We start from the raw sequence: 27,179 nt of genomic DNA on the forward strand, positions 1-27,179 counted from the left end.
GAGTGGCATTTTAACCACTTCATATAATAGAGTTGACTTAAAAATAAGAAAAATGTATTCTTTGTTTGTCAGACAGAGGAAAAAGGAGAATAAAGGGAAATCCAGAGAAAAAGATGAGATGGATGAGAGATTGAGAAAGGGTAACAATTTTTTTTTTTTTTTATTTTTTTTTATGGTTGTGGATTTGAACACCAACTTCAACTTTTTGTGTTATAAACAACACGTTAAAATGATAAAATTTTAGTTTTAAAACTATTTCCACATCACTAAATGGATAATGATATCTGTTTGCGATAGCTTTAGTTTTCAATGGCGGAGTATAAAATCTCCACTACCACGGTGATTAATATTCTGGATTTACATTACTATGAGCGGCATAGTTTTGCTGAGTGTATTTTTCTTCCTCTGATATGAGATCCATCTACATTGATAAATAATTCTCTATTTATTAGAGTTGGATAAAAACTACTTTTCTCTGTTTGATAAGGGGAAAGAAGGGAAAGAGAGAAACAATGGGGAAAGTTAAGGGTGAAAGGGTAGATATGTGTTTCCCTTTTTTTTTTTTCCCTTACTCCTCTCTCCTCCTTCTCTCATTGCCTCGCTGTTACATGACCCTCCGTAAATTTACGACCCTCCCTGTGGGAATTTGTACGATTCCCAGTTCTTGGAAAGAGGAAAGAGAGGAAAAGGTTTATTTCTTCTTCTTTTTTTTCTCTTCTTTCTAGGCTACTTTGTAGTTATGACTGTATATATGTGGTATCTTGTTGTGTGTTTTGTCTTCAATTGGTCTTACATGAGGAGGTTTTTTGTCAAAGAGCCCTACAACAGACGGAATAGGTTTAAACTGATCAACTTATGGTCAGAGTGATTTCTATTAATGCCCAAGGCCTTAACTCTCCCATCAAAAGAGGTTATCTGTATAATACTTTTATGACTCAGAAAATACAAATTGGTTTTATTCAAGAAACCCACTGGATGGGGGAGTTTAAAAAACTGTGGTCTTATAGGAAATATCCAACTATTTACTCCGCCACCCTACAGGGGGGAAAAAATGTGGGGTTTCTATAATTTTTTCTAAAGAAGTCTCCTTTGAAAGCTATTATAGCCATTCTGACCCGGAAGGGAGATTTATCATTTTAGTGGGACAATTAAATGGGTTGGATTACACACTAGTTAATGTATACTTACCAAATAAAGATCCGATTAAAACCCTGAGTAAAATTTTGAGGTCGCTAGAACAGGTTAAAAAAGGCCGACTCTTGATCGCAGGTGATTTTAATTGTATATGCGACACTTTATTGGATAAACAACTGTCAAAGAATCAGCAGATAGACAAAGCCCTGAAATGGCAGGCAGCATCACTTACTAGGATAATAATGAAAGCACAGCTATTTGACTGTTGGAGACTTTTTCATCCTAATGAAAAGAATTTCACGCATAGGTCTATTCCCCACTGTTCGGCTGCTAGGATAGACCTGATTTTAGGTAATTTAGATTTAGTCAAGGCGATTTCATCAATCTCTATTGTTGAAAATACTTTGTCTGATCAAGATATGATAATTGCTGAGCTGGTGATGACCAATATTAGATCCCCTCCGACATGGAGACTTGCGGATTACTTATTAAAAAATAAAACTAATATCGACTATATAGATAACTTATTGGATCTATTTATTAAAGAAAACTCATCAGACAAGATTTCTAAAGAATGTCTTTGGTGTTCTTGTAAAGCAGTCATTAGAAGATATTGGATCAAACTAGCAAGCCAGCAGAAAAATAACAAATAATTCTCTCTCCGATTTATATATTGAATTTTACAATCTTTCTAAAGCCAACAAACAATCTTATTCTGATCAGAGAGCCTTATCTATTAACCGTTGTCAAGAAAAAAAATTATGCTCTTATTAAGATTAGGATAGAGAGAAACATTAATAAGCTTAACATCAAATACTATTATAAGAACAATAGAGTGGATTCTATTCTTTCAAATAAGTAAAAAAAAAAAGAGTGGCAGATCAAAAGATTTCTAAACTGGTAGATGGAAACAAATGTATTTACAAGCCAGATGAAATTGTGGAAAAATGCAGATCTTTTTATGTGCGCTTATATAATCTGAATACAACTCCTGATATAGTTAAGATGGAGACCTATCTGTATAACTCTAAGTTACCAGAACTGTCTAATGATCAGAAGGCATTGTTGAATAAAACCATCTCTCAGAGTGAAGTAGAAGCAGCAATTAATAAACTTGCTAACAATAAAGCTCCTGGCCCAGATGGCTACACAAATCTTTTTTTTAAGATTTTTAGAAAACAACGAATTCCCCTTCTAACTGACACCTTTAATGAAATGGCATCTAAAGGCTCGGCATCTCCTGAGCTATTAAGGGCACATATCACTCCAATTTTGAAACAGGGCAAATCACCCTTAGATGTGTCCAACTATCGCCCTATTTCTTTAGTCAACGTAGATGCCAAGCTTGATGCTGCAATTTTAGCTGAACGGCTGAAAAAAGTCCTACCACCTCTGATTCATGATGATCAGATAGGGTTTATAACGGGACGTTATTCTTCCAACAAAACTCGCAGAGTGCTCGACTTACTGTATTGGGCCAGACAGGAAGGAACTCCCCTCCTGACCCTGTCGGTGGATGCTGAGAAAGCTTTCGACAGGGTCGGGTGGGAATTCATGAAGAGAACCCTTTCCCAGTTTGGTTTTGAAGGATGGTTTTTGACTGCTGTAGGTGCTTTATACTCGAATCCTACTGCCCAAATTGTAGCCCGGGACTTATGTTCAGAGTGGTTCTGTATTTCTAATGGGACAAGGCAGGGCTGTCCCCTCCCCCCCCTACTTTATGTCTTGTCTATAGAGCCATTGGCGAACAATATTAGACTCAACCCACGGATTAAAGGTATGGGAGCTCAGGAGGATCAGTGGAAGCTGTGTTTATACGCGGACGATATTTTAATTTCTGTTACTGATCCCCTCACCTCTCTCCCATATCTAATGCAAGAATTTGATAACTATAGTAGCATATCTAATTATAGTTTAAATTTGAATAAAACAGTAGCAATGGCTGTCAATATTAAAAAAGATAACTTCGCTCTTTTAAAAAGCGCTTTTGATTTCAAATGGACGAGCAAAGAGATCAGCTATTTGGGGCTGATTATTCCCGCGGATATAACGCGGACTATGGAAATACATTTTTTGAAATTATTAAGAGACCAACGCCTTACTGAAAGATTGGAGAACTCATGAGATCTCTTGGTGGGGAAGAATAAATACTATTAAAGCCTACATAATTCCTAAATGGGCTTACCTATTTAGAATGCTTCCCCTCTCGATCTCTCGCTTTTGGCTGAATATGGTCCAAAGTAGTATTACATCATATATATGGAAAGGGAAACGTCCTAGAATTAATACATATACCTTATCTAGGAAGACCCATCAGGGAGGATTAGGATACCCCCTGATTATGCAAATTTATCAGGCTAATATGTTGGTCCATGCTTCCCATTTACAAATAAGTGACTCAAGAAATCAAGCCTGGTATAAAATTGAATCAGCCAGAATTGGTCTGGATAATCTGGAGCTCCTTTTGTGGAGGGAAGTAAGTCAGAATAAAGATTTGCATGATATCTCAGTCCACAATGTTCTGTCTTTATCTCAAACACTTAAAGAATGGTTATATTTAAAAAAATACCTTGAAAATTAAGAAAAAACTTTGTGAGAATCTTACGATACGCTCTTTAGAACAGCTTATGGTATAGATAAATCTACGGCACTGGTATAATAAGGGTAATTATAAGATAAAAGATCTCTTTATTGGTTCGCATATGAAAAGTTTTGAAGATCTTAAGACGGAGCTGGATATAACCTCTAAAGAGATATTTAGCTATCTACGTCTTAAGAGTTTTCTTAAAGATCATATCATTTCTTTAGCTGTCAATAAGGGCAACCTGTTCAGGAAGATTTTTTCTGGTTTAGATGTAAAGAAGGTATTCTCTCTTGCGATAGATTTGATAAAACTCACGGGGGTCCCGGATATACCTAAAGCTTTAACTAAATGGGAACAAGACTTGGATATTTCTATTCCTTATAATAATTGATGTAAAGCATTTATGGTGACAAAGAAACACATACATAATCTGAATATTCTTGAGACTTTCACAAAAATTATGTTTAGATGGTATTTGGTCCCTGTAAGACTTTCAAAAATATCCATCTCCAATCCCTCAAATTGTCGGCGATGCTTTCACCCTGACGGGACCTTTCTCCATATTTGGTGGACCTGTCCCAGAATTAAACCTCTTTGGAATATTTGACCTTATGTTTAGAATTGGAGGTATACGCCCTGAGTTTAAAGCAGATCTTGCACTACTCCATCTTTTTGGCTCAGAAATACAAGGTAACTTAAAATTGATTCTGGTCCACTGTTTAATGGCAACTAAAACCCTAATTGCTAGATGTTGGAAAAATACAGAGATCCCAAAAAAAGGCCAACTTAAAACACAACTATTATACCAATTTGAGATGGAGAGGGGCTTACTTTTAAGTAACAATTTTCATAACGAGAGACTTAGTGAGTTTTATTCTCAATTTATTGTAGACATTACAGACTGGTAATGGGCTAGGATTTGGGCAATAGACATACCAATTTCTGTCAAGCTGGTTTGAAAGTAAGATTAGGATTGCTTTATAAGAGCTCTCCGAATCTTTTCTATATATTACAACAAATCACGGGTAATTTGACTCTATTTTTTTTTTCCTTCTCCCCATGTAAGACCAATTGTGTGTGTTTTGTTTATTAGCTATGGCCCATCTTTGCCTCCTTGTGTAGATGCGGTTATGGCTATTTTTTGATTATTATTGAATTTAATAATGTCTTAAACGATGTGAGTAACTGTATTGTATGTTATCTCCGGGCTAAGATGCCTCTTTTTCTTTTGTTGGCGCATCTTGCTCGTCTATGTGATATGTTTGTCTTTTTGTAATGTATTAGAACAAAAAAAAAGGAAAACATTTTTTAATAAATAAAATAAACAAGCAAAAAAAAATACAAATAAACGGGGAGTTTGGTCTGTCACTGTGAAGCGGGCGTAACCCTTACACTACCTGATCGATACAACATCATACCTGATGTTTTAAAGCACGTTATTCCAAACAATTTAGGAATGTTAGGTGATTTATGCCCTTTATGGATTAAAACCAGACTCTGCATCAACTATGTAATTTTCCATGGGAGTTTTGCCATGGATCGCCACAGTCCAGGTGTTAGTCCCCTTGAAACAACTTTTCCATCACTATTGTGGCCAGAAAGAGTACCTGTGGGTTTTAAAATTCGCCTGCCTATTGAAGTCTATGGCGGTTCGCTCATTCGCGAACATTTGCGGAAGTTCGCGTTCGCCGTTCGCGAACGGAAAATTTTATGTTCGCGACATCACTAGTTGTGAACAGAACAAAACGTAAACAAAACCTGGCATTTGCGCTATATGTCTGTCCAACCGTAATTCACCTCTTTCATATTAAATGCACCCACCCCTTATTATATATCATTTTATTCAGGGAAAACAGGGCTTTCTTTTAATATAAAATATTTAGCTATGAAACATAATTTAATATAAAAAAATGGGAGAAAATAAGAAATTTTGTTATTTTTTTAGTTCTACATGACATTTTAACTGTCAATGTCATAATACTGTTTGCTTTTACTGCAATAAAATACACATATTTGTATTCAGCAAAGTCTCACGTGTAAAACAGTACCCCCTATGTACAGGTTTTATGGTGTTTTGGGAAGTTACAGGGTCAAATATAGCATGTTACATTTGAAATTGAAATTCACCAGATTGGTTACGTTGCCTTTGAGACTGTATAGTAGCTCAGGAAATAAATTTACACCCATAATGGCATACCATTTGCAATAGTAGACAACCCAAGGTATTGCAAATGGGGTATGTCCAGTCTTTTTTAGTAGCCATTTGGTCACAAACACTGGCCAAAGTTAGCGTTAGTATTTGTTTGTGTGTGAAAAATGCAAAAAACGCTGATTTTGGCCAGTGTTTGTGACTAAGTGGCTACTAAAAAAGACTGGATATACCCCATTTGCAATACCTTGGGTTGTCTACTATTGCAAATGGTTATTCTTGGGCTACCATAGGGTCACAAAGGCAACGTAAGCAATCTGGCGAATTTTAATGTGAAAAAAATGAAACACAAGCCTTATATTTGACGCTGTAACTTTTGAAAACACCATAAAACCTTAACACGAGGGGTACTGTTGTACTCGGGAGACTTCGCTGAACACAAATATTTGTGTTTCAAAACAGTAAAAAGTATCACAGCAATAATATCGTCCGTGTAAGTGCTGTTTGTGCGTGAAAAATGCAAAAAACTTCACTTTTACTGGCGATATCATCATTGTAATATATTTTACTGTTTTGAAACACTAATATTTGTGTTCAGCGAAGTCTCCCGAGTAAAACAGTACCCCCCATGTACAGGTTTTATGGTGTCTTGGAAAGTTATAGGGTTAAATATAGTGCTAGCAAATTAAATTCCCTATACTTTTGGCATGGGTTGTCAGGCAGGTCCCGCTAATTGTAATTAATTAGGATACCTAATTATGTAAAAATATGACATAAATATATGTGTAGAATTAATATATGTATTTATATACATATATGTATATATATATATATATCATTTTTTAAAAATATTTTTATTGATATATAGTGATATATACGTATATATTTATGTATATAGATATATATATTATTTCGTTCTACGTCTATTTTGATATAAATATATACATATATTAATATCACAATACAGTTAGAACGAAATAACACATCTATATATTTTTTAATTATTTATTTTTAATTATTTTTTTAATTTACTTTTTTTACGTATTTACATATTTTTTCTATATTACATATAAATATATATATATATAACAATAATTATATATATATATATATATATATATATATATATATATTTAATCAGTATCAGTCTACGTGTAATTTGATATTAATATATATATATATATATATATATAATTACATATATATTAATAGTAAAATACACCTAGACAGTGTATGTGTGTGTGTGTATATGTGTGTATATATACTTAGATCATATATATATATATATATATATATATATATAATATATATATATATGATCTAAGTATATTATTATTTTTTTTTACACTTATTTTAATTATTTTTATCTTATTTCCAGCCAGCAGGGGGACTAACTGTCATTACAGTTAGTCCCCTTGCTGGCAATGCCTGAGCCAGCTAACCCGGCCATGTGATTGTGAGGTCCTCGCAAGGACCTCACTCTCAAATGGCCGGGGGGCCCCCAGGACGTCGGATGTGCCGCAGGGGTCTCCCTGGGAGTCCCCCCAACCGCGGTCGCCGGCGTGGGATCGCCGGCGACCGGGTAAGTAAGAAAAAAACGGAGTGCGTACAATTACGCCCGGCGGCGTTTAGAGCCGCTTAAAATAGGGCGTAATTGTACGCCCTCCGGTCTTAAGAGCACCATTTTCATGCAATATAGGGAAGAAAAAGGATCTCTTTGCTGCCGAAAAGAGTGAAATAGTTCAATGCCTTGGACGAGGTATGAAAACATTAGGTATTTCACGAAAACGTAAGCGTGATCATCGCACTATTAAGAGATTTGTGGCTGATTCAGAGCACAGACAGGTTTGTGCAGATAAAGGCACATTGAGGAAGATTTCTGCCAGATGCATGCATAGGATCAAGAGAGCAGCTGCTAAAATACCATTACATAGCCGCAAACAAATATTTGAAGCTGATGGTGCCTCTGGAGTCCCACGAACATCAAGGTGTAGAGTCCTCCAGAGTCTTGCAACTGTGCATAAACCTTCTATTCGGCCACCACTAACCAATGCTCACAAGCAGAAACGGCTGCATTGGGCAGAAAAATACATGAAGACTATTTTTCAAACAGTCCTGTTCACTGATGAGTGCCGTGCAACCCTGGATGGAGTAGTGGATGGTTGGTGGATGGCCACCCTGTTCCAACAAGGCTGCAACGTCAGCAAGTCGGTGGAGGAGTCATGTTTTGGGCCGGAATTATGGGAAGAGAGCTGGTCGGCCCCTTTAGGGTCCCCGAAGGTGTAAAGATGACCTCTGCAAAGTATGTGGAGTTTATGACTGACCATTTTCTTCCCTGGTACAGAAGGAAGAACTATGCTTTCTGTAATAAAATCATCTTCATGCATGCCAATGCACCATCTCATGCTGCAAAGAATACCTCTGCATCAATGGCTGCTATGGGGATAAAAGGAGAGAAAGTCATGGTGTGGCCTCTATCCTCCCCTGACCTCAATCCTATTGAGAACCTTTGGAGCATCCTCAAGCAAAAGATGCAAAACCATTAACAGATTTATTTAACCAATCATTGTTAACAGGAGTAGTCCCAGAAGATTGGAAGTTAGCGAATGTTGTGCCCATTCACAAGAAAGGTAATAAGGAGGAGTCGGGCAACTATAGGCCAGTAAGCCTTACTTCAGTAGTGGGGAAAGTGATGGAAACCATGTTAAAGGATAGGATTGTTGAACATCTAAAAACACATGGATTTCAAGATCAGAGACAACGTGGGTTTACTTCAGGGAGATCATGCCAAACTAATCTTATTGATTTTTTTGATTGGGTAACTAAAATTATAGATCAGGGTGGCGCAGTAGACATTGCTTACCTAGATTTCAGTAAGGCTTTTGACACTGTTGCACATAGAAGGCTTATCAATAAACTGCAATCTTTGAGTTTGGATTCCAATATTGTTGAATGGGTAAGGCAGTGGCTGAGTGACAGGCAACAGAGGGTTGTAGTCAATGGAGTATATTCGAAGCTTGGGCTTGTCACCAGTGGGGTACCTCAGGGATCTGTACTTGGACCCAGTCTCTTTAATATTTTTATTAGTGATATTGCAGAAGGTCTTGATGGTAAGGTGTGTCTTTTTGCGGATGATACTAAGATATGTAACAGGGTTGATGTTCCAGGAGGGATAAGCCAAATGGCAAATGATTTAGGTAAACTAGAAAAATGGTCAGAGTTGTGGCAACTGACATTTAATGTGGATAAGTGCAAGATAATGCATCTTGGACGTAAAAACCCAAGGGCAGAGTACAGAATATTTGATAGAGTCCTAACCTCAACATCTGAGGAAAGGGATTTAGGGGTGATTATTTCTGAGGACTTAAAGGTAGGCAGACAATGTAATAGAGCAGCAGGAAATGCTAGCAGAATGCTTGGTTGTATAGGGAGAGGTATTAGCAGTAGAAAGAGGGAAGTGCTCATGCCATTGTACAGAACACTGGTGAGACCTCACTTGGAGTACTGTACACAGTACTGGAGACCATATCTTCAGAAGGATATTGATACCTTAGAGAGAGTTCAAAGAAGGGCTACTAAACTGGTTCATGGATTGCAGGATAAAACTTACCAGGAAAGGTTAAAGGATCTTAACATGTATAGCTTGGAGGAAAGACGAGACAGGGGGGATATGATAGAAACATTTAAATACATAAAGGGAATCAACACAGTAAAGGAGGAGACTATATTTAAAAGAAGAAAAACTACCACAACAAGAGGACATAGTCTTAAATTAGAGGGACAAAGGTTTAAAAATAATATCAGGAAGTATTACTTTACTGAGAGGGTAGTGGATGCATGGAATAGCCTTCCAGCTGAAGTGGTAGAGGTTAACACAGTAAAGGAGTTTAAGCATGCGTGGGATAGGCATAAGGCTATCCTAACTATAAGATAATGCCAGGGACTAATGAAAGTATTTAGAAAACTGGGCAGACTAGATGGGCCGAATGGTTCTTATCTGCCGTCACATTCTATGTTTCTATGTTTCTATGTTTCTATCTATGAGAGTGGGAGGCAGTTTACATCCAAACAGCAGCTCTGGGAGGCTATTCTGACATCTTGCAAACAAATTCAAGCAAAAACTGTCCAAAAACTCACAAGTTAAATGGATGCAAGACTTGTGAAGCTGCTATCACATAAGGGGTCCTATGTTAAAATGTAACGTGACCTGTTAAAATGTTTAAAAAGTTAAAATGTTGTTATAAGTTTGATTGAAATAGCTTTTGATTTCAGTAAATATGCTGCAAACACAACAAATGACAATTTTCAGTTCTTTACAATCTATAAAGTGTTTTGAAACTTACTGTGTGTTATAATTTGGAACAGTGCATTGTACGTTTTTTATGTTTTAAAAAAATACTGTTATAATTAGGAGGTTTGTTCAATAAAATTTGAATTGTTCTCTTAATAGTCGATAACATGAGAATTATGCTGACTGATATTTACATCAATTATTTAGGTAAATGAGAAAAATATAATTTGCATAATAGTTTGGACCAGGGTGTAGATGCCCCCTCTTGCCCTATATTTCTGATGCCTATGAATGGTTATTTGCTGCATACCAGTTGCATAGATGGCCTTGTGTAGGGCAATAGATACATGTTACCTAAATACACTGCAACAAAACAGAATACGCACACAACCTGGTACAGTAAGTAAAATGCCTAGTGTGCCACAATCAGCAACTGAGTAAGGAAATAGATATGAACATATTTACTGCCAGCTTTGCACAAATGGCATAGATGAGAAGCTAACACTAAACCTAAAATATATTTGAAATTATACATTTTCAAGGAATTTTAACAGCTACAATGTACCACCACGAAATATTTGCAAGTCGTTTTTTTTCATTAATGATGAAAAAAATGAAAATAATAATTTGGATTTAAAAAGTAACGCAATGCATTTTCTGACCAGTCAGAGCACTTTAGAACTTATGTCATAGAACTTGGCTCATGCACCTGCCATTTCTTTTAAACCTTTCAATAGCGATTTTACTTGGTGAAAGTTTGAGCAACTTTTGTTTTGGTGTTAAACCATCATATTCAGACACGCTTGATAAGAAGGCAAAGAAGACGACCTCTGAAAAGGCAGAAAGCAGAGGAAGAGAACAACAAAAAAGAGACAGCAAGGATGGTAACGTTGGGAAAGATCTACAGGTAAAGAAAAAGAAGAACATCAGTACGAAGAAGGAAATCAACGTGCGAGTGAAGAGGAAAGTAATGAAGACATCAGGAGATCCAGGTCCATCGTTGGATTCATCTCTTTCGCTGGAGAGATGTACTTTCCACTAACTTCTTGGCAAGGGCGACTTTGGAAAAGTATGCAAGTCATAAAATATCCATTAAAACAGCAGATATGCTTTTTGACAAAAGAAACAGATAATTTGAGTCTGAAGTAATACATAATTAATATAATTCTCAATACTTGTTATAAGATGTAAGAGTACACCTTAATCAAATCATGTAAAGAAATCATAGTAAGATTAATCTTTATTTTAAGATCATTTCTATGGGCACTATACGGTATTAAAAATCAAACAAGGTTAATCCACAAAACAGTATGAGGTGATGAAATAAACATTTTTGGCTACAAAAGATAGTTGAAAAACCTTCACTTGACCAATTTTAACCTAATAATAGTGTCTTCTCAATTATGCATTCACCTCAAGATAGTCTTTGGTTAATAAACTCCATATTTTAAACATATTCACCTGTGGGGTATCTACTTGTTATTTAGTTAGCTGTAAATTGATAGTGTATAAAAATGTTTTTTTGTGATTTTTGTAATGTAATTATGGCCAATTTAAGTACAACTGTGTGTGGCGTGTGTTGTATACTTGAATTGAATGATGCAAGGGTGTGATATACATTAAAAAAAAAAATCTGAAAAAAAAAAGAACTTAAACTTATGAGATATCTCTGAAGAGGGGCCAGTATTGTGTTATTCTAGCTTAACATTAATTTATGGAGCAAGAGAGGAGTTGTTTCACACTGCTGCGGGCTCCCTGCTTTCTTATGACCAGGCAGTGTAATACAGGACACATCCTGTGCTCTGTACACATACGTTGCTCTTCACACTCCTATTACTGCACCATCTGGGAAGGAGGTAAACGTTGATCTCAGATTGCTGGTGCTAGGAGTCAGTTTCAGGGGGCTAGAATGTTTTTTTATAGTAAAAAAAGTATTTTTTTCTTTTTTTTATTCTCAAATATAGGCCCAATTTAAAAAAAAATACATTTATTGTGGCGAGTAAATTTTAGACCTTTGCTAGAAAGCGTGCAATGAAGCAGAAAAAGCAGAAATTACAGTCAAGGATACTTTTTTTTCCACAAGCCCCTAATACATTACAACACTAAACATGTGCTTTAACATGTATGTATATATCTACCCCTGATTTTTAACCATTCAACATGTTATTTGTCCCCAAAGTACTGGGGACTCTGCACAAATGGCATAGATGAGGGGCTAAACACTAAACCTAAAATACATTTGAAATTATACATTTCCAAGGAATTTTAACAGCCACAATGTGCCACCATGTAATATTTTCAAGTTGTTTTTTTCGTTAATGATAAAATGTTTTTAAAAATAATCATTGGGATTTAAAAAAAAATAACACAATGCATTTTCTGACCAATCAGAGCACTTTAGAACTTATGACATAGAACTTGGCTCATGCACCTGCCATTTCTTTTAAACCTTTTGAAAGCAATTTTGCTTGGTGAAAGTTGGCGCAATTTTTTTCGACATTCGTGGTTTTAAACCATCACATTCAAACATGCGCGATAAGAAGGCAAAGAAGAGGACCGCTGAAGAGGTAGAGAGCCAAGGAAGAGAACAACAAAAAGGTAACGTTGGGAGAGATCTACAGATAAAGAAAAAGAAGAAAGAACAACATCAAGATGAAGAAAGAAAACAACGCGCGAGTGAAGAGGAAAGTAATGAAGACATCAGCATCTCTCCAGCAGATCCAAGTTCATCGTTGGATTCATCTCTTTCGCTGGAGAGATTTACTTTCCACAAACTTCTTGGCAAGGGCGGCTTTGGAAAGGTATGCAATTAATAAGATATCCATTCAAACAGCAGGTATGCCTTTTGACAAAAGAAACAGATCATTTGAGTCTAGTGTAATACATCATTAATATAATTTTCAACACTTGTTATAAAATGTAGGAGTACACCCCAATCAAATCATTTAAATATTTATATTCCAAACTTTAGTCTCTGATTATGGTCACTTAGATTCATCTATTGCTGGTTTCAATTTGAAAATATATCGATATATTCAATTTGCTCCACTGTCGGACATTTTTGTGAATTTCGGCAAATTCCCCAGACGGTGACAGTGCCACTTTAATAATGCAGCCTGGTGCTTAAAAAACAAAATGTGATTTCTTTAATAATTTTTTTTTATTTCAAATGTAGGTACAACTTAAAAGAGAAAATAAATCATAGTAAGATTGATGTTTATGTTAATGTATTTTAAGGTCAGTTCTATGGGCAGTGCACGGTATTAAAAGCCAAACCGGCTTAATTAACTAAACAGTATGATGTGATGAATTGTAAAATTTAGGCTAAAATAGATAGTTGAAAAACCTTCAGTTTACCCATTTTAACCTAAATAATATTGTCTTCTCAATTCACCTCAAGACCTTTGGTGAATAAACTTCATATTCCATATTTTTTTTACATAATAACCTGTAGGGTATCTAATTGTTATTTAGTTAGCTGGAAATTGATAGAGTTTGATATTGTTTCTTGTGATTTTTCACTGTAATTATGGCCAATTTATTCCACTCCAACTGTCACTACAACTGTTGCTTTCTGGTCACATGACCTAATTGGACTGATGGACATTCTAAGAGATACAGTAGCAAAGCTACTACATTTCTGCTCAATGTCAATGGAAACTTTTTTTTTTGTTAAAGAAAACTGAATTATGTCTACTTAAGAAAACATATATTCTGCATATGTTTCATGGAATGCATTAACAGAAGTGCAATAGAGGACCTTTTCACTTTTGGGAAATTCAATAAAGTTGCTTTACATTATATACTTCCTTCCATACTAAAATACAGTGTTAATATTGTAATTGTACACTGGGTCACCCAGCTTATACTGTGTCATGTAAATAATTTGGGTCCCTGTTAAAAACAAATGCTACTGGCATACACATAACCCTTGGGGCCCCGGTGCGAAACTGATCCATGGACGCCCACCTCCTCCCTCCCACAAACCCCCTCCCTCTTCCTCTCCTCTAACTCTCCCCCCTCGACAGACACACACACACACATACATACAGAGATACACATACATACAAACAGACAGACAGGCACACATACATACACAAACATACAGACAGACATACACACACACACACACAAGACGCACATACATACAAAGACACATACATACATAAAACAGACAGACACATTTACAGACAGACACACACACACAACAAAGATGCATACACAGACACGTACAAACAGACAGGCACACATACATACAGACAAGACACACACACATACAAACAGACAGATAGGCACACATACAGACAGACAGACAGGCACACGTACATACAGACAGACACAGGCACACACAAGACACACATACATACATAGACACATACATACATAAAAACAGACAGGCACACATGCATACATACAGATAGACACAGACGCATACAGATAGACACAAGACACATACAGATAGACACAGATACATACAGACAGACAGACACACACACATACAGACAGACACACACACATACATACAAAGACACATACAGACAGACAGATAGACAGATACACATACACACACAAGACATACATACAAACAGACAGGCACACATACATACAGACAGATAGACACAGACCCATACATACATACAAACAAACACACACATAATATTTAAGTCACCCTCCTTTTTCCTACCTTCTAGGTGCAGGAGGGTGACTTTCCCTGGGGTCCATTGGTGGCTCAGGTTGATGGGAGTCAGAGTTCCCACTATGACTCCCAATTCCTTCCTCCTGCGCGGGCTCTGTGTGATTTCTGGGAGGAAACATAGAAACATAGAATGTGACGGCAGATAAGAACCATTCGGCCCATCTAGTCACTTCCTCGCAGCAGTCATGATCTCATCACAGGGGGCCCGGTTGTGCTGTTAGAGCTCCGCAGCGCTGACCGGCTCTCTCACAATCCATCTTCATAGGCACCTTAAAATGCGCGGGCCCAAATGATGATGGCGGGCACCCAGTCGCAGGGGTCTGCAGGGTGGCGGGGCCCCCTGGAGTGACGAGCCTGGTCGCAATTGCGACCCCTGCGACCGCGGTATGTACGCCAGTGCTCTGTACTCTGCAAGAGGACTGCTATCATTACATCTTCTGGATATTTAAACACAATAGCAGCTGCACTACGTGGTTTCAAAGCATTTCTGCTCTTGACAATATTGGCAAGTATGCATTTGGCAATTTCCCTTTTGTATTAGTATTGTGTCTTTTGTTTGTTTTTCCCATCCGCATACAACAATGCATATTTGCTTCATATTTTGTATGTTCATTATTCCTTTTTATTCGTGCTATTCATTTTATTTTTGCTGTGTATTTTCTAAACCTGATGTGCGCTACAACAATAAGAAAAATTCTGTTCCTCTACATTTACGAGTCAAATATAGAAACTGCTTATTTGTACTGTATGATACGCATATATTTTATTGAAATATTATGAAAGATGTCATTGTCCCTCTTTGTCATGTCTCAGAGCCTTTCTGGTCAGATTACAGCTAACTACGTATTTACTTTTTGTAGACCGAACAAGTGCCGTTCCTTATGCCGGTGGTACATCATTTTTATAAGGTCTCAGCTAATGTCCTCAATAACTGCTTTCTACCGTGTCTCTAACCGAACTGCAATAGAGGACTTTTTCTCAATTGGGGAGAGTGTATGAAGTTGGTTTGCAGAATTTGTTTACTTGCCTAAAATGTTTTTTTAGCTGAGGAATTTATTACCTCGCCAATGCCATTCATATTATCAAGGTCCCTGTTAAGAAGAAATGCTTTAGAGCTAGGCAAATGGTAGATCTCCAGATGTTGTAGAACGAGAGCTGTCAGCATCTAGAATGGCAAAGCATCATGGAAGTTGCAATTCTACAACATGTGGGTGATTTACTATTTGCCCACCCCTATGGCTCTGTATAGAGACTGTTCTCATCACAGCATTTGGCTATTCAAACATACTAGCATCTCCACCTGGTGATTTTAATGTATTTCTGACCTCTTCACTCAGCAGCCTGTCTCTCTATGGTGCAGGTTCGCTGGGCATACATGCATTTTTTTGTATAGTTATGTGCATATTTGCTGTGTTTTATAAACTGTGTTACTACATAAATACATTTTTGTTCAGCAACATCTGAATACAGCTACCCCCACTTATATCTTTACTAATTTGTGTGAAGTTACAGGACTAAATTGCATACCTACTCCTTTTGGTTGATCAAATGTAGAATATTAATGACGGTACAAAATTGGCAAAATATGGGGCATCTTCGCAGCTCAAAAAATTAATTACTTCACTAAGATGGCCAGACATGTACAATACTTTACTTATTAAATGTTGATGTGCTACCCAGTGGTTACGTTCACTCAGAGCTAGCACTACCATAAGATGGCCTCCTTAGGGGCGCAATGTCAGGCTGAACCGGCAGGAAGAAAGCTCCTTGCGCTCCCCTCCAGCTGGTCACTTCTTGCACTAATACTGTGTCATGGCCCAATTTTAAAAAAATACATTTATTGTGGCGAGTAAATTTTAGACCTTTGCTAAAAGCGTGCAATGAAGCAGAAAAAGCAGAAATTACAGTCAAGGATACTTTTTTTTTCCCACAAGCCCCTAATACATTACAACACTAAACATGTGATTTAACATGTACGTATATATCTACCCCTGATTTTTACCCATTCAACATGTTATTTGTCCCCAAAGTACTGGGGACTCTGCACAAATGGCATAGATGAGGGGCTAAACACTAAACCTAAAATACATTTGAAATTATACATTTCCAAGGAATTTTAACAGCCACAATGTGCCACCATGAAATATTTTCAAGTTGTTTTTTTCGTTAATGATAAAATGTTTTTAAAAATAATCATTGGGATTTAAAAAAAAATAACACAATGCATTTTCTGACCAATCAGAGCACTTTAGAACTTATGACATAGAACTTGGCTCATGCACCTGCCATTTCTTTTAAACCTTTTGAAAGCAATTTTGCTTGGTGAAAGTTGGCGCAATTTTTTTCGACATTCGTGGTTTTAAACCATCACATTCAAACATGCGCGATAAGAAGGCAAAGAAGAGGACCGCTGAAGAGGTAGAGAGCCAAGGAAGAGAACAACAAAAAGGTAACGTTGGGAGAGATCTACAGATAAAGAAAAAGAAGAAAGAACAACATCAAGATGAAGAAAGAAAACAACGCGCGAGTGAAGAGGAAAGTAATGAAGACATCAGCATCTCTCCAGCAGATCCAAGTTCATCGTTGGATTCATCTCTTTCGCTGGAGAGATTTACTTTCCACAAACTTCTTGGCAAGGGCGGCTTTGGAAAGGTATGCAATTAATAAGATATCCATTCAAACAGCAGGTATGCCTTTTGACAAAAGAAACAGATCATTTGAGTCTAGTGTAATACATCATTAATATAATTTTCAACACTTGTTATAAAATGTAGGAGTACACCCCAATCAAATCATTTAAATATTTATATTCCAAACTTTAGTCTCTGATTATGGTCACTTAGATTCATCTATTGCTGGTTTCAATTTGAAAATATATCGATATATTCAATTTGCTCCACTGTCGGACATTTTTGTGAATTTCGGCAAATTCCCCAGACGGTGACAGTGCCACTTTAATAATGCAGCCCGGTGCTTAAAAACAAAATGTGATTTCTTTAATTATTTTTTTTGTTTCAAATGTAGGCACAACTTAAAAAAGAAAATAAATCATAGTAAGATTGATGTTTATGTTAATGTATTTTAAGGTCAGTTCTATGGGCAGTGCACGGTATTAAAAGCCAAACCGGCTTAATTAACTAAACAGTATGATTTGATGAATTGTAAAATTTAGGCTAAAATAGATAGTTGAAAAACCTTCAGTTTACCCATTTTAAACTAAATAATATTGTCTTCTCAATTCACCTCAAGACACTTTTTGGTGAATAAACTTCATATTCCATATTTTTGACATAATAACCTGTAGGGTATCTAATTGTTATTTAGTTAGCTGGAAATTGATAGAGTTTGATATTGTTTCTTGTGATTTTTCACTGTAATTACGGCCAATTTATTCCACTCCAACTGTCACTACAACTGTTGCTTTCTGGTCACATGACCTGATAGGACTGGTAGACATTCTAAAAGATACAGTAGCAAAGCTACTACATTTCTACTCAATGTCAATGGAACCTTTTTTTTTTTGTTAATGAAAACTGAATTATGTCTACTTAAGAAAACATATCTTCTGCATATGTTTCATGGAATGCATTAACAGAAGTGCAATAGATGACCTTTTCACTTTTGGGAAATTGAATAAAGTTGCTTTACATAATATACTTCCTTCCATACTAAAATACAGTGTTAATATTTTAATTGTACACTGGGTCACCCAGCTAATACTGTGTCATGTAAATAATTTGGGTCCCTGTTAAAAATAAATGCTACTGGCATACTCATAACCCATGGGGCCCCGGTGCGAAACTGATCCATGGGCCCCCCCTTCACTCCCACAAGCCCCCTCCCTCTTCCCCTCCTCTAACTCTCCCCCCTCAACAGACACACACACACATACATACAGAGACACACATACATACAAACAGACAGACAGGCACACATACATACAGACAAGACACATACATACAAACAGACAGACAGGCACACATACATACAGACACGAACATACAGACAGACATACACACACACACACAAGACACACATACATACAAAGACACAAAAACAGACAGACAAACACACACACATGACAAACATGCATACAAAGACACATACAAACAGACAGGCACACATACATACAGACAAGACACACATACATACAAACAGACAGACAGGCACACATACACACAGACAGCCAGGCACACGTACATACAGACAGACACAGATACACACAAGACACACATACATACATACATACATAGACACATACATACATAAAAACAGACAGGCACACATACATACATACATACATACAGATAGACACAGACACATACAGATAGACACAGACACATACATACATACATACAGATAGACACAGACACATACAGATAGACACAGACACATACCGACAGACACACACATACAGACAGACACACACACATACAGACAGACACACACACATACAGACACATACATATAGGCAGACACAAGACATACATACAAAGACACATACATACAAACAGACAGGCACACATACTAACAGACAGATAGACACAGACCCATACAAACAAACACAAACACATCATATTTAAGTCACCCTCCTTTTTCCTACCTTATAGGTGCAGGAGGGTTACTTTCCCTGGGGTCCATTGGTGGCTCAGGTTGATGGGAGTCAGAGTTCCCACTCTGACTCCCAACTGCTTCCTCCCGCGCGGGCTCTGTGTGATTTCTGGGAGGAGTGACGGGCAGTCACTTCCTCCCAGCAGTGATGATCTCATCACAGGGGGCCCGGTTGTGCTGTTAAAGCTCCGCAGCGCTGACCGGCCCCCTGACAATCCATCTTCATCAGGTGGTCCTGACAGCATGGGCTCCCCGATGAGCACCTTAACATGCGGCGGGCCGGGGCTCAAATGATGATGACAGGTACCCAGTTGCATTGGTCTGCAGGGTGGTGGGGCACCCTGGAGTGACGAGCCCGGTCGCAGTTGCGACCCCTGCGACTGCGGTATGTACGCCAGTGCTCTGTACTCTTCTGGATATTTAAACACAATAGCAGCTGCACTACGTGGTTTCAAAGCATTTCTGCTCTTGACAATATTGGCAAGTATGCATTTGGCAATTTCCCTTTTGTATTAGTATTGTGTCTTTTGTTTGTTTTTCCCATCCACATACAACAATGCATATTTGCTTCATATTTTGTATGTTCATTATTCCTTTTTTTTTTTTTTTTTTTAAATCTTTATTTTGGTTGTGCAGATAATTACAGGTTATCAACAGACGCCACAACGGCATGTTTCAGGAATTACAGAAATTAAACTGTGGCACATAAGTTTGCACATTTTTTATATATATAGATAACAAGCTTGACTCAACATTTGTCTTGTTAAGATAGCATTTGAGTAAGTGATATTCAGCAGGTTAGGTGTGTTGATTAGCTAGACAGTTGTGATGCAGGTTGTAGGCATTGTATTTGTTAATGGTGTGTTAGGGGAGACAACCACAATACAATGCTAGCTAGACATTTTGAACAGCCTATTGATATGCTGATATTTATACGTATTGTATATGCTTGTTGCAGGTTGCTAAGCAAAGGGGTGAAAATAACTATCACTGTGCTTGGTAGGCTATATGGACTGCTTGACAGTAGAGATTGTGGTGTATGTGCTATGTGTGCTGAGTAACTAATGCAGCTTGCGTGATTATGGGTTAGGCTATAGGTAGGTTTGCTTATTTTGTGGTCGCTTGGTCTCAAGTAAAGCCTCCCCCTGCGGTCCATGGCTGGAGCAATGGGAAGTGGTGTTAAGGCTTGATTGCATATATTCATGAGAGTTCGTTTGGGATGTGAAAAGGTAGGGGATATTAGGCACTTTGCCTGTCATTGAGTCCCAGTCCAAGGTGGTTCATCCGCTACCCTGTTGGGGGTGGTTGTGCTCCCCTCGCGCTGTCAGTTGCTCAGTGCTGGGCGCCGGTTCGTCTGGTGAGTAGCGTTAGTTCCCGGTTGGGAGTTTTATTCAGGCAGAGTCCAGTATTTGGTGTCCTGTGGGCCCCAAACGTGTCGGACCAAGACCGCCAGGGTCGGGCAACAGAAGGGCAGAGTCCGCCGGGGTAAGCAGTAGAGAGTCCAGGAAAGTCTGCCGCAGGGTGCCGCCTGCGTCCCCTCGCTAGAACTGCCGCTTTGCAGATTTTGTGTACGGCGGGTATGCATGCAGGCGCACTGTGGGAGCACGTCGTTGGGAGACAGAGTCCCTGTTCTCTGTGGTAAGTAGTCGCTGTCAGCGGTTCCGTCAAGTTACCTTCCCTGTTTGCCTTTGATGTTGCTTGGTGAAGGGGCAATTGAGATCCCCCATGAAGGTCTGTATTGTGAAGTATGGGGGTCGTGGGCTTCCCCGCCTCCCTGGGGCACTGTCCAGAGGTTACAAATGGTTACAAATTTTTTATCTTTGGGCTAGAGGTTCATATCTCCAGATGGCCATTTTTTATGAGCTGCTGTCTTCCTATAGTGCTCTCAATAACACTACGTTTGGACCGAATTATTAATGGAATCAAGCATGGTAGTAAGAGGCATAAGATAATAATAAATACTACGCCTCCTACCAGTGCCTTTATCCCTCCAAACTGTTCATACCAGCTTCCAAACCAACTACCTGGATTATACCTGTTCCAGATCTGAGTAGGTACGTGCTTTAATTTAACCATGTGGCTGGTACGGTCAACCACAGCTTGCCCTTAATCATCTATATGCAGACAGCAATTACTAAGATTACATTTTCCGCACACACCTCCTTCTACCGCTAATAAATAGTCAAGAGCCAGCCTATTTTGGTTAATGGCTGTAGTTCAGCTGTCTCATTGGTTATAATCTCAACCACCGCCTGTAATGTTATGATGCGGTTGAGCATGTATATGGGGGTTCGGTAACCATAAGTAACATCTTCAGCCCAGGTAGCAGGTCCATAGTAATTAATAATTCGCTGTGGTGGCCATTCATCATCTTCCCAATTACCTATATTTAATGGTTCTCGCTTCTCCCTATGATTTACATCATAGACCTTAACTTCCAAGGTCTCTCCTGTTTGGATTGGTAACAAGAAGAAGGATGGTTTGAGCATACCTAGCACACATGCCCCCGCCCAATCTTGTGGTAATTCTGAATATGCCTTCTTACCACAAATCCAGTATACATTTTCAGGGCTCTCCAGTTAGATGTAGCCGATAGATCAAACCATATCTCTCTTAAATTGGTGTAATTAACAAAAGGATTGGTAGGCTCTGAGACATTTGAAGCCGACCACCAGGTAGTATTATGGCTACTAGCATTATATGCTTTCTGCCCTAGACAAGTCAACTTGCCTACAGGTGTGTTATACATTGGGCCTCCCCTAGCTAAGCATACATGACCTATTATGGAGGTTTTTAATTGCCATTCCGTTTTTTCCCGTATGGTTGCTTAATTACTGGAGTGGGAAGGCATCGTTGATCATTTGTCTCAGAACCAGGGCACCATATTTCTCTCGCTTCCCATGGCCATTGGTCTCCCATATTTGTACCTCCACATACAAAGCAGCTAGTTATATTAAGACTACTTGCAATACTCTCAGCCAGATCGATGAACAGGTTTTTAACAGTGTGGGAAACTTTATCTTCAAAACTCATCTCCTCATAAAAGGAATGGAATACCTGATGAGTTTGGGCATTCAGGGTCTCGGTTTCAAGGTCTATATATATGATGGCTCCTGGGTCTGTCCCGGTACCATATATTTGGAAACCGAAAAGATTCCCAAACTTATCCACTACCAGAAATCGCTTTGCATGCATCAAATAGTAGGATGCCTAGGGAAGAAGTGGTACTTAACAAAGTTGTATTTATCACTGCCCCCTGAGAGTGGGCATTTCGAAGAACCAGCCAGATTGTACAGGGTTGGAATTGGGGATCAAAACACTTGGGTTCACCTTAAACTGGCTGACACACACTATAATCAGTGTCTAAGTATCTACATTTAGACACAGGTCCTTTACATTCATAATGCGAGTGCCAAATAAGAGTTTTGGATATCTGGTTACCTGTTTTTGTAGTCTTAATACAACTATCACAGCCTTGTATGTCATCACCTTTGCATTCTGTATATATATATACCGTATATACTCGAGTATAAGCCGACCCGAATATAAGCCGAGGCCCCTAATTTTACCCCCAAAAACTGTGAAAACTTATCGACTCGAGTATAAGACTAGGGTGGGAAATGCAGCAGCTGCTGGTAAATTTCTAAATAAAATTAGATCCTAAAAAAATTATATTAATTGAATATTTATTTACAGTGTGTGTATATAATGAATGCAGTGTGTGTATATAATGAATGCAGTGTGTGTATATAATGAATGCAGTGTGTGTGTATGAGAATGCAGTGTGTGTGTATGAGAATGCAGTGTGTGTGTATGAGTGCAGTGTGTGTGTGTGTGTGTGTGTAATGCAGAGCCTTGGTGGGAGGTGGGCATTTTTATTTTTTAATTATTATTTTAATATTTTTTTGTTTCATTACATTTTTTTTATTATTATTATTTTATTATTTTTTTATTTTTTTATTATTATTAATATATATACATTTTTTCGTCCCCCCTCCCTGCTTGCTAGCTGGCCAGGGGGGGGGGGGGGGCTCTCCTTCCCTGGTGGTCCAGTGGATGGGCACTGTGTAGGAGGGGGCTGTGGGGGCTGCAGAGAGATGTTACTTACCTTTCCTGCAGCTCCTGTCAGCTCTCTCCTCCTCCGCCGGTCCGTTCAGCACCTCGGTCAGCACCCAGTGTAAATCTCGCGAGAGCCGCGGCTGTGGGCTGACAGAAGAGCTGAACGGACCGGCGGAGGAGGAGAGAGCTGACAGGAGCTGCAGGAAAGGTAAGTAACATCTCTCTGCAGCCCCCACAGCCCCAGTCTGTATTATGGCAATGCAAATTGCCATAATACAGACAATTGGCTCGAGTATAAGCCGAGTTGGGGTTTTTCAGCACAAAAAATGTGCTGAAAAACTCGGCTTGTACTCGAGTATATACGGTAATAAAAACACTAAAACACACAAAGAGATACATTATGATGGAAGTTTTCATCCACATTTTCAACTGTGCGACGGCACCTCAGCTTCCCGCTTGTGAGGGCTGCAGGGAATGTTGTTCGTCTTATCCTCTCTTCCCTTCACAGAGGTCCCTTTGAGACACTCTGGCTATGAAACGTTGGTAGGTGGTCAGGCTTTATTATGGCCATCAAAACAACTATTTGCTGCTCTCTGTTATCTTTCTCAACCACGTTTTTTGAAAATCGTCTCGTACTTCCTTATATCACTTTAATCAAACTTCAGGGACTGGGTAGTTCGCTTCAACCAGATATTACAAGGATTCTCAGGATCTGGGGAAGCTTGCCAAGAATCTGCCGCTGGTTTAACCCTAGAGAGATGAATCCAGTGAGTCACTTCCGCCACCTTTAAAGTTCACAAACTATTACAAGTATCTCTGTCTGTTTTTCTTGACCTTCTGTGGTATATGGTACTGACGAAGGCTAACAGGATAAGCACCAAGCTTGAATTCAACATGTATAGGTGGAATATTACGGGCGAGTCCTGGAGGATTATTTTCTGCCCATACTCCTGGAATATCAAATTATGTCCATCACTCTTTGGGTTTGGGGTTATCATTGCAGAATACAGATGCTTTTCTTCTTCTTTAGGCACTAGTACAGCTAACATGCCTAGTGATTTATTAAACTGCAGGGACGTTGATCCATTGCGTAGAAATGTTATCTGAGCTTGAAGCTTTGACAATAGATCTCGTCCTAGGAGTTGAATTGGACACTCAGGCATATATAGGAACTGATGCTGAACAAGATGGCCCCCTAGTGTGCAAGTACGATTCCTGAGAACCAATCTAATAGCTTATTTCCCAGTAGCTCCTATTACAGTAACAGTCTTTCCAGAGGGAGGGGCTACTAATTTTGTCACAACAGAGTGTTCAGCACCCATATCAATCATGAAGGGACTTTTATTTTCCCCCTATTGTTACTTCGACCATAGGCTCCGCTCGGCCAAGGGGGATGGAGCCCGGTCTGTATCAATAGTCCTCCAAGACTGTATCATCCAGACCCACAAAGTCCCTATTGTCCCTATCCCTTGGTCTCTGAGTAGGGGGATAGTATGTACCTTCCTGGACATCTCCTCTGTTACTACTGTCGCTCCCTCTAAGACTTCCTCTTGTCTAAAACTTGCTTTATATTCCCTCTGTGGGTAGTCACTTTTCCAATGTCCTTCCTCTCTGCAATATGCACATTGATTTCCACCTGTGGTCTGTCATTCCTTATCTCACCTTCCCCTTCTATCTTTCTATCTTTCCTCCATGTCTACCCACTCCTATACACTTTCCTTTTCATTATGCGTTCCTCCTCACGCTTCCCTATTCATATAAACCCTGTTTGCGACTTCCATTAGCTGTGTTATGGACATCCCTGCAAATCCCTCTAACGTTTGTAATTTCCTTTTAATGTCACTCTGGGCCTGGCTGACGAATGCTGAATTAATCATACGAGAATTCAGGGTCTTCGGGATAAAAAAGGGTATAACGTCTGTATGATTCAAGCAGTCTCTCAACAGGCACTGGGAAATTCATCAGTTTTTTGTAATACTTCAGCTGTTCTTGACATATTTATAGCCTTTTTGCCACCTGCTTTCATGCGTTGGTAAGCTTTAAAATTAACCATATCAGCACCATTTGTGTTCCAATTAGAATCCATATTGGGGAAATGGGCAGTAGCCCAAGCCGCTGGATTTGCTTGGTTTTGGGTACGGGCAGTCTCCTCAAGAACTTTTAGGGCCAATTGATTCTCAGTTTGTAATTTAGTAAGGAGGAAATATCTTGGAAAAGCGTTTTATACCATTGAACATTTCTTCCAGTTGTATTTTAGACTCAGTTACTGTTACTGAAGGCACACAGGACTCCATAGTTATAATGCTATTTCAGTGGTTATGGTACAATGTCATTGCTGACTATTATCTGGTCTAATTGACTCAGTTACTGTTACTAAAAATTCTCCTCACAATTTTGACTGTTAATAATAAAATTAAACAATAATAAAATACGCTAAAATACATTCCTACCAAAAAGGGAGTCAGTTCAGGATACAAAGAACCAGTGGGGGTAGACACAGGAATAGGTGTGTCCAGGACAGATGAGCTGGTATCTAAGGTGGGTGAGTGGGTAGGTTGAGACAATGGGGCAGAGGGAGTGGAAACACCAGATACACCAGCTTGGGAGGAAGAGTAGGGGGTTGGTAAAGGGAGATCATATTCAAGGGGGGGGGGGGGGGTGTCCAAACTAGCTGGAGTTGAGGCCTTAGTGGACAAACGAGTTCTGACAACCATGAGGCTGCATTGTTCCTTGTGGCATAACTTGATCCAATTAGGCTGTTTTCCAACAATTTGCTTCCAACAATCAATATACATAAACTAATCATAAAGCCTCAGCATACTAGTTATAACCTTGTGAACCTGCTGTATTAAATCTGGATCAAGGCTACCACAGGAGGGCCACTGGTTACCAAAACAGGCCATTCTCTGCTACACAGAGTATTCTAATCTTTTGGGGGAGAGCGTTACACCATAATCCCAAACAGCATATCCCTTAGCAAATTTTTCTTTTTTTTTTTTTACATGCAAGACAAAAGACCAACCATTTGTGAATCGGACGCACCCATGATTTCAACGGAGAGTCTGATTCAAAGCAGTACAAATATACAAACGCAGTTACAATTGACACACAAATCTCCTTATCAATAACATCACGTGGCACAGTTACCACGCCAGAACACACACAGGATCCTCACACGTTTCACAACATTAATGATGTCTCACACGTACAGAACAAAGTCAAAACCCACCAAAAGCTATACAATTATATTTGGCCATGCCCCCCTTGGCAAACTTCCGAAATGACAATCTCAGCCAATCCAATGCTTTTTTATGGATTGGCTGAGATCATTACTTCTGATTATGTCAGCCAAGGAGGCAGATCAGGGGTAGAGCCAGCGCTGGCAGACAGACTTCGGTGTAATGAGGTCAAAAGGGATATTAAAGATAGTTCCCAGAGAAAGGCTATAAATAAAATAAATACATTATTTTACAAAATATGTCTGTAATATGATAACCACACCTAACCTGACCGGAAGCACAGAAGAGTATTTGTGCACACATCCAATCCTGTTAATTTACTGACGTTTGCTTTAGATATGGCTGATTAAAGCTAATGCATCATACAGATTGTGATAATAGCTCTAATGGCATACCTAAACCATTGGAGCCACTTA

At 38.6% G+C, this 27,179-nt stretch overlaps 1 pseudogene; it reads right to left on the reverse strand.

The window, feature by feature from the left end:
* Positions 1-21,298: 21,298 nt before the first annotated feature.
* Positions 21,299-22,498, reverse strand: LOC134586318 (endogenous retrovirus group 3 member 1 Env polyprotein-like; annotated as a pseudogene).
* Between the last annotated feature and the right edge of the window lie 4,681 nt (positions 22,499-27,179).

Source organism: Pelobates fuscus, chromosome 2, assembly GCF_036172605.1.
Source record: "Pelobates fuscus isolate aPelFus1 chromosome 2, aPelFus1.pri, whole genome shotgun sequence".
Lineage (NCBI taxonomy): Eukaryota > Metazoa > Chordata > Amphibia > Anura > Pelobatidae > Pelobates > Pelobates fuscus.